The sequence below is a fragment of the Cnephaeus nilssonii genome (assembly GCF_951640355.1).
Source record: "Cnephaeus nilssonii genome assembly, chromosome: 5".
NCBI classification, from domain to species: Eukaryota; Metazoa; Chordata; class Mammalia; order Chiroptera; family Vespertilionidae; genus Cnephaeus; species Cnephaeus nilssonii.
Genome location: NC_137076.1, coordinates 22,090,735 through 22,102,966, shown reverse-complemented (window position 1 = coordinate 22,102,966; position 12,232 = coordinate 22,090,735). Strand labels below are relative to the sequence as shown.

The 12,232-nt window shown below is 45.5% G+C and overlaps 1 pseudogene across 1 annotated transcript; it reads right to left on the bottom strand.

The window, feature by feature from the left end:
* Positions 1-686: 686 nt before the first annotated feature.
* Positions 687-1,403, bottom strand: LOC307100002 (ubiquitin-conjugating enzyme E2 R2-like; annotated as a pseudogene). Its single transcript has one exon. The product of its transcript is annotated as a ubiquitin-conjugating enzyme E2 R2-like (transcript).
* Positions 1,404-12,232: the final 10,829 nt, after the last annotated feature.

Genomic DNA, 12,232 nt, shown 5'->3' with positions numbered 1-12,232 from the left:
CCAACTGAGCCACACCAGCCAGGGCTCTGCTCCTTTCCATTTGTTAAAAAATATGTTTTTATTGATTTTTAGAGAGAGAGGAAGGGAGAGGGATAGAAATAGAAATATCAATGAGAGAGAAACATCATCCATCAGCCACTTCCTGCACTTCCTCTCCCTTCTCTTCCCCCGCACCCCCCCCCAACACCCCCCCACCCTGTACCCGCACCCCGCCAGGGGAATCCAGCCTGCAATCCAGGCATGTGCCCTGACCGGGGACCTCCTGGTTCATGGGGCTTGACTGAGCCACACCAGCTGGGCTCCTTTGCATTTTTTTTTTTTTTTTTTATGAAAGACTATTTAATTCTTCAAGAATCTAAAAACAGACCAAACGTGTTTTGCTGTGAACACTTTGTAGAGACGAAGTGAGGCAGGGGTTTGGGTTTAAAGGGAGGAAAAAATCAACACAGTGATGGAAGGGTAAAGAATGCAAGAATTCGCACGTTCTGTGGAGGATTGCCTCCCTCCATGAAGAGGTCCATAAAAAGGAGCAAACTGAGATCCACGAGGGGAGTCAGCAGGAGCCGTGTTTGTTTTCCCCACCCCCTGTGATAGGTTTTTGCTGAGGGGCGACTGCTAGGTCCCCACTCGCCCCCCTCCCTTTGGCCTGAGATGGCAGGGCAGTACAGGGGCTTTGAAGGAGCAGGTCACGACCCCTCATTCCCAGAATCAGCATCATCATAACAGTCGGCATCTTCCTCCTCATCTTCATCATCGATGCCATCCTCCTACAAGTCGTCATAAAGCAAATCTGAGCTGTTGTCATTGGAAGGCACTTTAGTTCTGATGAATATCCCGCCAGGGCCGTGGGGACTTGCACTCCATCCTTTTCTGCTTCGGCTTTAGTGGCTGAAACCTGTTTTTGAATGATTTCAACATATTCTTTGTCTTTTCCTTTACTGTCCCTCCATTTCCTGAACATAACAGAAGCATCCACATTGGCTGGGGAGAAGGTGTTGGACTCCTTAAGCAATGAGATTACTCTTAACACGATAGTCCTGACATTCTGAGCAGGATTCCACCTTTCCGAGGGCAGTTCACCACTCTGTGGGGCATCTACAGATGGATGAAGAACTGAAATGCATACGTCTCCATTCTCATAAATGTCGGGGTGCCACATTTTGGTCAAGAATCTGAAGGCAGGTGGTGAATCTGGGTAGTCAATAGGAAATTTAATATGCGCCTTGAAGTAGCCTCCTTCGTAGAGGGTGTTGGGGGGGGGGATCCGAAGATGGCGACCTCCCAGTTGTAGAGGTCGGACTCATCCACCAGGGTGATCCGGAAGCCCTGCACCGGTCCCTCCTGCGGGACTTCAGCTCCAGCATCAGGGCCTTCTGCCAGCTGCTCCTCTGCTGTTGGGCCATCACGGTGGTGGCGCCGGGGACCCCAGTCCTCACGCACCCGGCGGGGCTGGCCGGACCGGGCCCAAGACGGCCCGTGGGCTGGCCTGGGTGCTCCTCACACATGGAGCAGGCCTGGCTGGGCCCTCCTCCTCACACTCCGGCCAGGTGGGGGAAGAGGTTGAAGGCGTTAGGGGAATTCACTCCCAGTCCCAGTCCTGGTCCTTCCCCCTCACATACACCCGCCTTCGGAGGGGGCCTCAACTTCGGGGGGCTTCCTTTGCATTTTTTAAAATATACTTTATTGATTTTTTACAGAGAGGAAGGGAGAGGGATAGAGAGTCAGAAACATCAATGAGAGAGACATCGATCAGCTGCCTCCTGCACACCCCCTACTGGGGATGTGCCCGCAACCAAGGTACATGCCCTTGACCAGAATCGAACCTGGGACCCTTGAGTCCACAGGCCGACGCTCTATCCACTGAGCCAAACCGGTTAGGGCTTCATTTTTTATAACTGAAGTTATATGCCTTGAAAGAAAAAGTACACTTCAGAAATGCATAAAATAAAAAGTGAAGATCTCCACTCTCTCTCATCAAGAGCTCACCAATATCAGTGATTTGTAAAGAATCCTCTCAAACCTTTATCTAAAAATACGCAAATGCCAATGTTAATTTTGAAAGTTAGAACATATTGTACACACTGTTCTATTATCTGCTTTATTTACTTGGCAAGATTTATTGGATATCTTGTGATTGGAATGCATTTATTTTATGACTGAAGAGGGTGCTATGGTAACCTGTGAATGTTACCTTATGTGGAAAAGGAGCTTTGCAGGTGTGATTAAGGATCTTGAAATGGATAGATTAACTTGGAGTACCCAGGTGCACCCGATGTAATCACAGAGGTCTTTATAAGAAGGAGGCAGGAGATCAGAGCTAGAAAGCAATGTGAAAATGGAGGAAGAGGCCATGAGCCCAGAAAAGCAAGGAATGCATTTCTAGAAGCTGGAAAAGATGAGAGAATAGATTCTCTTCTAGAGCATCCAGAAAGAAGCGCAGCTTTGCCTCCACTTGGGTTTCAGATCAGTGGAACCCATTTCAGACAATGTTTCTGTGTTTTTAAACCACTAAGCTTGCGGTAATTTGTTACAGCAGCAACAGGAAACTAATACAGATGCCATTCCATATTGAGGCCTAATTTATTTATTTTCTGTTGATGGACATTTAGATCACTTCAAATTTCCCCCCTCTTACAAACGATGCTTGTGGGGATTGCCAACATGGCTCAGTTCTTCACCCCTCCCTCTATCTACCCCTTTGCCATTAGCTCTGTAGCACACTATCACTCTGACTGCGGGGTTGGCCACGAGACTTGCTTTGGGTCAATGGGATGTTGGTAAGAAAATGCTTGGAAGGTGCCTATGTGACTGGGCGTCCTTGCCCTTGCAGCACTGTCATCACCATGAGAACGGGCCTGGGCTAGAATGCTGGAGGATGAGAGACATTCGGAGTGTAACCAAGTTGCCCTTGTCGTCACAAGGGCAGCCAGCCAACCACCAGCCTTGTGAGCAAGCCTAGCTTAGGTCAGCAAAACTGATTCTCCACTGACTCCAGACGTACGGGCAACAAACCCGCTGTGGTATGCCACTTGTGGTTGTTGTGCTTATTTGTTTCACTGCATTATCATGGCAATAGGTAACTGACAGAAGGCTTTTCTGAACATTTGTGAAGTTGTCTCTCTAGGTTTGAGTTCACGTTGGAAACGAAGGGTTGAGATGCTGGTTATTGTAGTGGACACCTTTTGGAGTATCTACTTGTCTATAGTGCAATGACCTCTCCCCACCCTTCTCTTTGGGAATTCTTCTCCCATCCAAAGAAATAGGAAGGAAAGCCATGTCAGTCCAATGTGATTGCTTCTCCCTCCTTCCTTCCCCAGCCACAATCGATTGGACTGGAAAGAGCATCTCACCCCAACTGGGCTGTTTCAGAGCCTTTACTCTCCTTTGGAATTGAGACTAAACGTTTCTTTGGTTTAACCTAGAATGGTCTCTTGACTGTAAGCACAATGGGAAGGGGATCACTCTTAATTTATTCCCAACATACTGAGTGCAAGAAACTAATAATAACTAACCACATTGAGGGCTTACTGTCTTCCAGGCACTATGCATTTATTATCTCATTTTCTCACACCAGCCCTATATCCAACTCTCACGATTATTCCCATTTTACAGATAAGAAAACTGAGACTAGAGAGATTAAAAACAGTGCCCAAGAGCACATAGACAGAAAGAAGCAGAGCCAGGCCTCCTGTCACAAAGGTGACCACAGTGCTATATATTTTGCCATCATGTGGTAGTCACTCAATGAATATTTGAGCATGAATATGTGGCTGGATGCAGAATGGGAAAATCGAAGCCAATGTGTAGATGCTGAGAGAGGGAAAGACAGAGAGAAACATTGATGTGAGAGAAACTCATCGATTGGTTGCCTCCGGCACGAGCACCACCAGGCCCCGCCCTGAGGAGGAGCCTGCAACCAAGGTACGTGCCTTTGACCGGAATTGAACCCGGACCCTTTGGTCTGCAGGCCAACGCTCTATCCACTGAGCCAAACCGGCTAGGGCTGTGATGACTGTTTGATGACTGGCCCTATATCCTGTGAGGCCCACTTGACACTTGATCTTGTATTATCTTAGGTAGGACACATCCTTTTCCATCTATCATCATTATCACCATCATTTTGCTTAAACTACCTTTAGTTCCTATTACATACTTCTGAAAAATTCCAAATAGATAATAGAATCATGTTTAGATTTTAAGTACTATGAATGCTAGTAAGATTGGTATAACTTTGCCCTCTCAAAAGTTTATAACAATGTTTATGCCCATCACAGCATAAATGAATGCCTGTTTTTCCTATAATATCCTAGCCCACACTGGATATTATAACAATTTTTTAAAAAATGTACAATCTTCCTGTAGTCTCCCTGAGCTGGCAGAAAGTTTTCCTAGTACCCTTTCCCTCAGGTGTGATCCTACCAGAGTCCCAGCTCTGTATAGAGAATGCCAATGCCTCGTCACCATCTATTCCCCAAGGACATGAAGTCTCATCTCTTGCCCTGTAGGGTCAGTAAAACCTCCCAGTACATACCCTCCCCCCCACTTATACTCTACAATCTTTTGCGGTACCATCTTGCATGCCTACCTCCTGACTTGAGGCAGGCTGGTAAGAGGCTGGGAAAATTCCTTGGCAAGTGGAATGGGGAAACCGACACTGATAGCTGAACAAACTGGCCAAGCAATTTACAGCCAGATACATAAGGTCGCCAGGGAAGAAAGCCCCAGGTTCCTTAGCAACAGGCAAAACTGGTGCTGGACTTTGCCCCCATGGTGGCCTTTCCTCCCCTGGCATGTTGCTGGTCATGTGGTTCAGACCCCTTGCCCTGGCATCTACCAATGAGTGGAGACCATGATCCTGAAAGGGCACACCTGGAGAAGCTGATGAATGTTCTATTGAGACCCTCCCCTAGGATCGCCCCTAAACTCCCAGACTTTTGAATCCTCAAGACTAAGGACCCAGGGCTTGCTCTCCCTTCCAGGATCACACCTGCGCCTTTTCTTCCTCCTCTTCTTCTCCCACAGGCATGCATCTGCTAAACTCTAAGGGACCCCATTTGACTTGCAACCAGGGGAGCAATGGGCAGTGGCAGCTCATCCTGGTCTAACCCCTTGAACCTGTCTCCAAGGCCCCCTTTTCTCTGACTTTGCAGTGAGCTGACAGCAGCCACACTTTGCTCTCTCCTGTTGCTTCTTCTATCCTAGGCCCTTCTTTGTCTTACTGTCCTCAGCTTTAATAAATGTACGCTCAAAATCACCTGGACTCGTATTATGAAATCTTTCCTGTACAAAGTCAAGAACCCACACACTACCGGCCGGCCTCAGGCAAGCCTGCTCTGGGCCAGGTCCCCTTTCTGGTAACATGACTCTCAACTATCCCTTATTTGAATTTTGTGCTCCCCTTTATTTCTTTAGAGCTTACAAATGCAGGTATATGTGTATGACATCATTAACCATTAGAAAATGGAAACCCCAATGAGATTTGACTACACACCTACTAGAATGGCTACCATCAAAATGACAAACGGGCAGTACCAAGTGCTGGTGAGGCTGGGGAGTGACACGCCCACTGTTTTTACTTTGGTGGAAAACAATCTAGTAGCTTCTTACGGAGTTAAACAACAGACGATCTGGCAATTCCATGCCTGGGTGTTTGCCCAGGATAAATGAAAATACATGTCCACACAAAGGCTTGTACATGAATGTTCATAGAAGCTTTATTCACAGGCAACACACCAGGTGAGGGGACAAGCTGTGGTCTATTCATACAATGAAATACAATAGAAAGGGACAGAAACTAATAAACAGACCAACACAGACAAATCTCAAAAGCATTGTGTTGAGTGAAAGGAGCTAGATACAAAAGAGGGCATACTGTATGGGTTTGTTTCTATAGAATTATAGAATGAATTTAATCTATGGTGACAGTGAACAGATCAGCGGTTGTCTGGGGACAGGGATGGGGTGTTCACTGCAAGTGGCATGAGGGACCTTTAGGGGTGATGGAAATATTCTGAATCTTGATGGTAGTGGTGGTTACATGGTGTATGCATTAGTCAAAACTCATCACATTGTACACTTAAGATGGGTGCATTGTATCCTAGGGCAGTGGTCGGCAAACGCATTAGTCAACAGAGCCAAATATCAACAGTACAACGATTGAAATTTCTTTTGAGAGCCAAATTTTTTAAACTTAAACTTCTTCTAACGCCACTTCTTCAAAATAGACTCGCCTAGGCCGTGGTATTTTGTGGAAGAACCACACTCAAGGGGCCAAAGAGCCGCATGTGGCTCACGAGCTGCAGTTTGCCTACCACAGTCCTAGGGTAATATATACATCAATAAAGTTTATTGCAATGAGTTACCCCTACTTGGTCTGGCAGCAGGCTTTTCTCCATGTCCCTCCCACCATCAGGCTCCATCTGGAAGTCTTCAGAAGGTCTTTTGCTAGCCTGATGGTTTTTGAGGACCCACCCTATGCTGAACACAATTTAAAGTGCTTATTTTATAATCATTTTATCAAGATGATCAGCCCGTTCAAGATTCTTTTTTTTTAAATTAAAAAATATATTTTATTGATTTTTTACAGAGAGGAAGAGAGAGGGATAGAGAGTTAGAAACATCGATCAGCTGCCTCTTGCACATCCCCTACTGGGGATGTGCCCGCAACCAAGGTACATGCCCTTGACCGGAATCGAACTTGGGACCCTTGAGTCCGCAGGCCAAAGCTCTATTCACTGAGCCAAACCGGTTTCAGCCCATTCAAGATTCTTAACCTAGTTTGTAGGGAAGAAACTAAGATTGAGATGAAGTCATTGCTATGGGTTGAATTGTCTCCCCCCATCTTAGTTGGTTCAGGCTGCTATAACAGAACACTATAGGTAGAGCGGCTTATCAACAACAGACATTTCTATTTCACAGTTCTGGAGACTGGAAGTCCAAGATCAAGGTGCCAGCATATCTGATGTCTGGTTGAGGACTCACCTCCTGGTCCACAGACGGGGTCTTCTTGCTGGGTCCTCACATGGCAGGAGCTCTCTGGGGTCTCTTTTATAAGGACACTCATCCCATTCATGAGGGTTCCACCCTCACGAATTAACCACCTCCCAAAGGCCCTGCCTCCTAATACCATCACACTGGGGGGGGGGGGGGGGGGGGAGAGTAGGATTTCAACATATCTACATTTTGGGGGAGATACAAACATTCAGTCTATAGTACCCCCAAATACAGGACTTATGTTAATGTCCAAACTTCAGAATGTGACCTTATTTGGAAGTAGGGTCATTGCAAATGTAATTACAGTTGACCCTTGAACAATGAGGGGGTTAGTGGTTCCGGCCACCTGCAAAGTAAAAAATCCACGTGTAACTTAAGTCAGTCCTCTGCATATGAAGGTTCCCAACCTTAGTTCAAAAATACCGTTGACCCTTGAACATCGCCGGTTTGAACTGCGTGGGCCCACTTATGAGTGGAGTAAAGGCGAGCCACACAGGGCAAACCTGTGTTCTCCAAAAGTCAACTGTAGTTAAAACGAGGTCATTAGGGCGGGCTCTAATCCAATATGACCAGTGTCCTTAAAAAAAGGGGGAAACCTGGACACAGCTACATGTATAAGGAGAACATCCTGGGAGCCATCTACAAGCCAAGGAGAGAGGCCTGGAGCAGATCCTTGCCTCACAGCCCGCAGATGGAACCAACCCTGCCAACACTTTGACTTTGGACGTCTAGTCTCCAGCAGCATGGGCAACGGCATCCTTATTGTTTAAGCCATGCAGGTTGCAGTCTTTTGTCCTGGCTGCCCTGGGATGCTAAAACAGCGACAGAAATAGTGGAAGTAGGACGTGGCAAAGCTGAGGTCTGAGCACAGGCAGATTGGACTTCAGAACTTGAATACTTTCACTGTGTGTCCTTTCTTGGTATAAATAATTGGCTCACATAGGCAAGGAATGAAAACATTTTATCTCACAGTTGTGTCTCTTGCTTTCCTCTCTCCTGATTGCCCACCCCTCGCTGTTACCATGTAATTGGACTTTGCCCAGGATATAGAAGCAGCAATTCTCTTGCTGGCGGATGGTAAAGGTGTTCACTGTGTACATGGTGGACGGTGTCACATTTCCCAGCAGAGCCCTGTGTGTGCAGCATCAGCTGTTAGGCTCAGAGAGAACTCCGCCACCCTGGAGGTCATCGTAAGTCCGGCCAGCTGTCTGCTCTTTTGGGCAAGAGAAATGTAATCGGGAGAATGTAAATGGTGTAGTTATGGCCCACCTCTCTTGGGCAAACTGGCTCAAAAACAGATGTCACGAGGGATGTAAATATGTAGGTAGGACAGTCCTTAAAATTTACTGGGGATTCCTGGGAGAATCTATTTTCCCCCTTTGTATCTGTTTCCTTTGGTATCCACAGAAGAAAAAATCAGGTCAAGCAGACTGCTGAGAAAAATGATCCGGATCGCAGGATTCAGGATTCAGACAGATGATGCATTGGCAACTGAAAACTGGCTAAAGAAAAATGAGTAAAGTCCCTTGGCCATCAGCTCCCCCTCTCCCCACTTCTCCATCCTGCTCCGTTCTCCATCCTGCTCTGTGCCCTGGGAGATTGACCTATAAGGATGACATCACTGGGCTATTTTGTCTCCGGGTGTATTAGTCAGGGTTCTCCAGAGAAACAACCAATGCATATATAGAAAGATTTATTATAAGGCATTAGCTCAGGCAATTATGGAGACTGACAAGTCTAGAATTACCGAGGTGGGCTGGGAAAATAGAGATCCAGGAATGTGGCTAGTATAGTTCCAGTCTGCAGGCTTGAGAGACCCAGAAAGACCCAATGTCTCCATTTGAGTCTGAAGGCAGGGAAAAATCAGTGTTCCAGTTCAAGTCCAAAGGCTTCTTTCTCCTGGAGAAAATCTCTCTGGCTCCGGGGGAGCTCCATCTTTCGTTCTAGTCCCACCATCAACTGATGGGACGAGGCCCCCTACGCTATAGAGGGCAATCTGCTTTACTTAAAGCCCACTGGCTTAAAGGTTAATCTTACCCGAAAACACCTTCACAGACACACCTAGAATAATGTTTAACCAAGTATCTGGGCACCCCATGTGGCCCAGTCAAATTGACACATAAAATTAACCATCACCCCTGGCTTCCAGTTCGTTCGGTCAATGGGAGGCACTCACAGATGAAAGACAAAAGAAGAGTGAGGTTGGGGAATTTATTTCTTGGCTTCGTCTATTCTAGGTTGCCATGGATTGTGTGCATCCGCCCACTGAAGCCCACAGCTCCTTCAGGCTGCTCTCTGCACAGCTCTCTCTCTGTCTTCAGGGTCTGGAAACAGCTCCCCTCTTTGCCCAGTTGGGCCTGGTGGGAACAGCTCCCTGCTCTTGCTAGCCCGGAGATTCTGCATTATCCCACTGACCCTGCTCTTGTTGTAAGTACATTTTATTAAATGTTTCTCAACTTACCCAGTTTGAAAACTGCATGCCCTCTGTTTTCTGAATGGACCCCGATGGATATTATATAGCGTGCACTATGTGTCAGGCACTGTTCCAAGTGCTTTGTATGTGTTAACTTTCCAAAAACGTGTAATGTAAATATTATCATCATCCTCACCTTGCAGATGAGAAATTGAGGTACAGAGGGTTTAGAATGACTTCCTCAAAGTCACAGAGCTACTGCCCAGCCAGTGTGACTCAGTTGGTTGAATATCATCCCATGTACCAGGAGGTCACTGGTTCGATTCCTGGTTAGGACACATGCCTGAGTTTCGGGCTCCATCCCTGGAGATAGCCGATCGATGTTTCTCTCTCATCAATGTTTCTATTTCTCTCTCCCTCTCCCTTCCTGTCTCTGAAATCAATAAAAACATATTTTTGAAAAAGTCACAGAGCTAGGAAGTACTAGAGCAAGACTTCCAGCACAGGCTGTCTGGCACCCAGGCCTTGATCATTAACGATTGCTCTGAATTTTTCCAAGAAGTGAAGATGATGACGACAATGAGAGCAGAGCTAACATAGAGTGCATGCGTGCTATGTCCCGGCCCCGTGTTAAGTTCTCAGCCTGTGCTTTGATTTGATCTTTACCATAATTTTTTTCTGGTAGTTGCTCTTGCTACTGCGGTTTATAGTGGAGCATCCTAGAGGTGAGATAGTCTGCACATTGTCACAAGGCAGAATGAGGATTCAAGTCTGTGTTTGGAGAACATGGCAAAGATAGGGATGCAGGGAGGAATGAATAATTGGGGCCTTCTGTTCAATCTATTCATGGTCACGAACTCTTGCAAAAGACACAAGTTTAAAAGGTGGCTGACTCAGGATGGCCTCATTTGCATAAGGGAAAAAGAAGAACTTTTGGACATTTTCAAAGGACTTTTAAGGAAACCAGGATGGCTATTTGTGTTCGTGGTGAAGTGACTCATACAAGTCATGTTATTGAAAAACAGGAAAATTCAATGCTAATTGCATAGACTTATGGCCTCAGGCATAACAATAATAACAACTTACATTGCATAGCATTTTAGAGTGCACAATGCACTTTAATATCAGATGTCTCATTTAATTTAACTTAATTAATTTATTTTTTGTACTTTAATATTCAGATGTCTCATTTTGTACTCAAAACAATCCTCCTATTTTGAGCTGGAGGCGATGGAGGCGTAAGTGACTTGCCCAAGATCACCCAGTTTGCCAGTGGCAGAGCCTGGAATTAAGCAAAACATTTGATATGTAGCAGATGCTGAGAAATTTACACATACCAGCAGTCAGCAAACTATAGCCCAGGGGCCACATTCACCCAATAATCAGTTTTTATAAATAAAGTTTTATTGGCACACAGCCATGCCCATTCATTACATGTTGTTTCTTGGTGCCTCAACAGGGGCAGAATTGAGTGGATGTCAGAGACCATATGACTCCCAAAACTTAAGATACTTATTATCTGGCACTTTACAGAAAAAGTTTACCATCTTTTGACATACACCATCTCATATTTCAGTTTAATATTTTAATTTGTACTGTGCTCACATGGCTCAAAAACCCTTAAGTGTAACGAGGTAAGCAGGAAAAGCCCCCTCTATTTTTGTCCCCTCAGGCAGGCCCCCCCCTTCCCCAGAGAGCCCCCGTGATTAGCTCTCTTGCATCTTCCCAGAGATGGCTTTAGTACAAATATTCTTTAGAAGCAAATATTCTTCTTCTCCCCGCCACCCCCCTTTCAACATGATCTCTTTTGATTCTCACAAAACCCACAGGTGCGGGGTCTGTTTTCTCTCCCAGGCCATGGACCCCAGAGCTTGCTTCCTTCATTTCCTTTTACTTTGCAGGCCAGGGGCTCATCTAGCTGCTGAACTGGGGGTGCACTCACCCACAGAGAAGCCCCCTCCATCCCTGCATTCTTTCTATTCCACCACTACCCACATCCCATCTCTTAAAAAAAAAATTCACACATTCACAAAGAAGAGAGAAGAATACAATAAAAATACAATGGCCCCTCATGTCCCCACCCTCCAGCTTCCTCAATTAGCAACATTCTGCTCTCTTTACTTTTCTGTACCTTTTTTGTTGCTTATTTTTAACTGCGGTTAAAGTCACATCACATGAAACTAACCTTCCCCCCCACCCGGCCCCCACTAGTTACAGTACATTTACAATGTTGTGCAACTATCACCTGTATCTAGTTCCAGAACATTTCCATCACCCCAAAAAGGAGGTCTTGTCCCCATTAGCAGTCACCACCCCTCTCAACCACTAATCTGATTCCTGTCTCTATAAATTTTCCTGTTCTGGACATTTCATACCAATGGAATCATGCACTATATGATTTTGTCTCTGGCTTCTTTCATTTAGCACAATACTTTCAAGGTTTCTCCATGTTGTAGCACATATCAGAACTTCATTTTTTTCTATGGCTGTATAATATTCCTTTGTATGGGGGAACCACATTTTGTTTATCCACTCATCAGTTGATGGATGTTTTAGTTGTTTCCTGGAACATCATATTACCTAGCCCATAAATACTTCAATATGCATCTGTAACAGATAAGGATTGAAAAACACACACAATCAAAATACTACCAAAAGACCTTACAAAATTAACACTAATTCCTTAAGATCCCCTAACACTCAGTCCAAGTTCGATTCTCCCTGTTTACTTACTGTGGTGATCATTTTGCAATATATACAACTATTGAATCATTAGGTTGTACACCTGGAACTAATACAATGTTATATGTCAATTGCACCTCAATA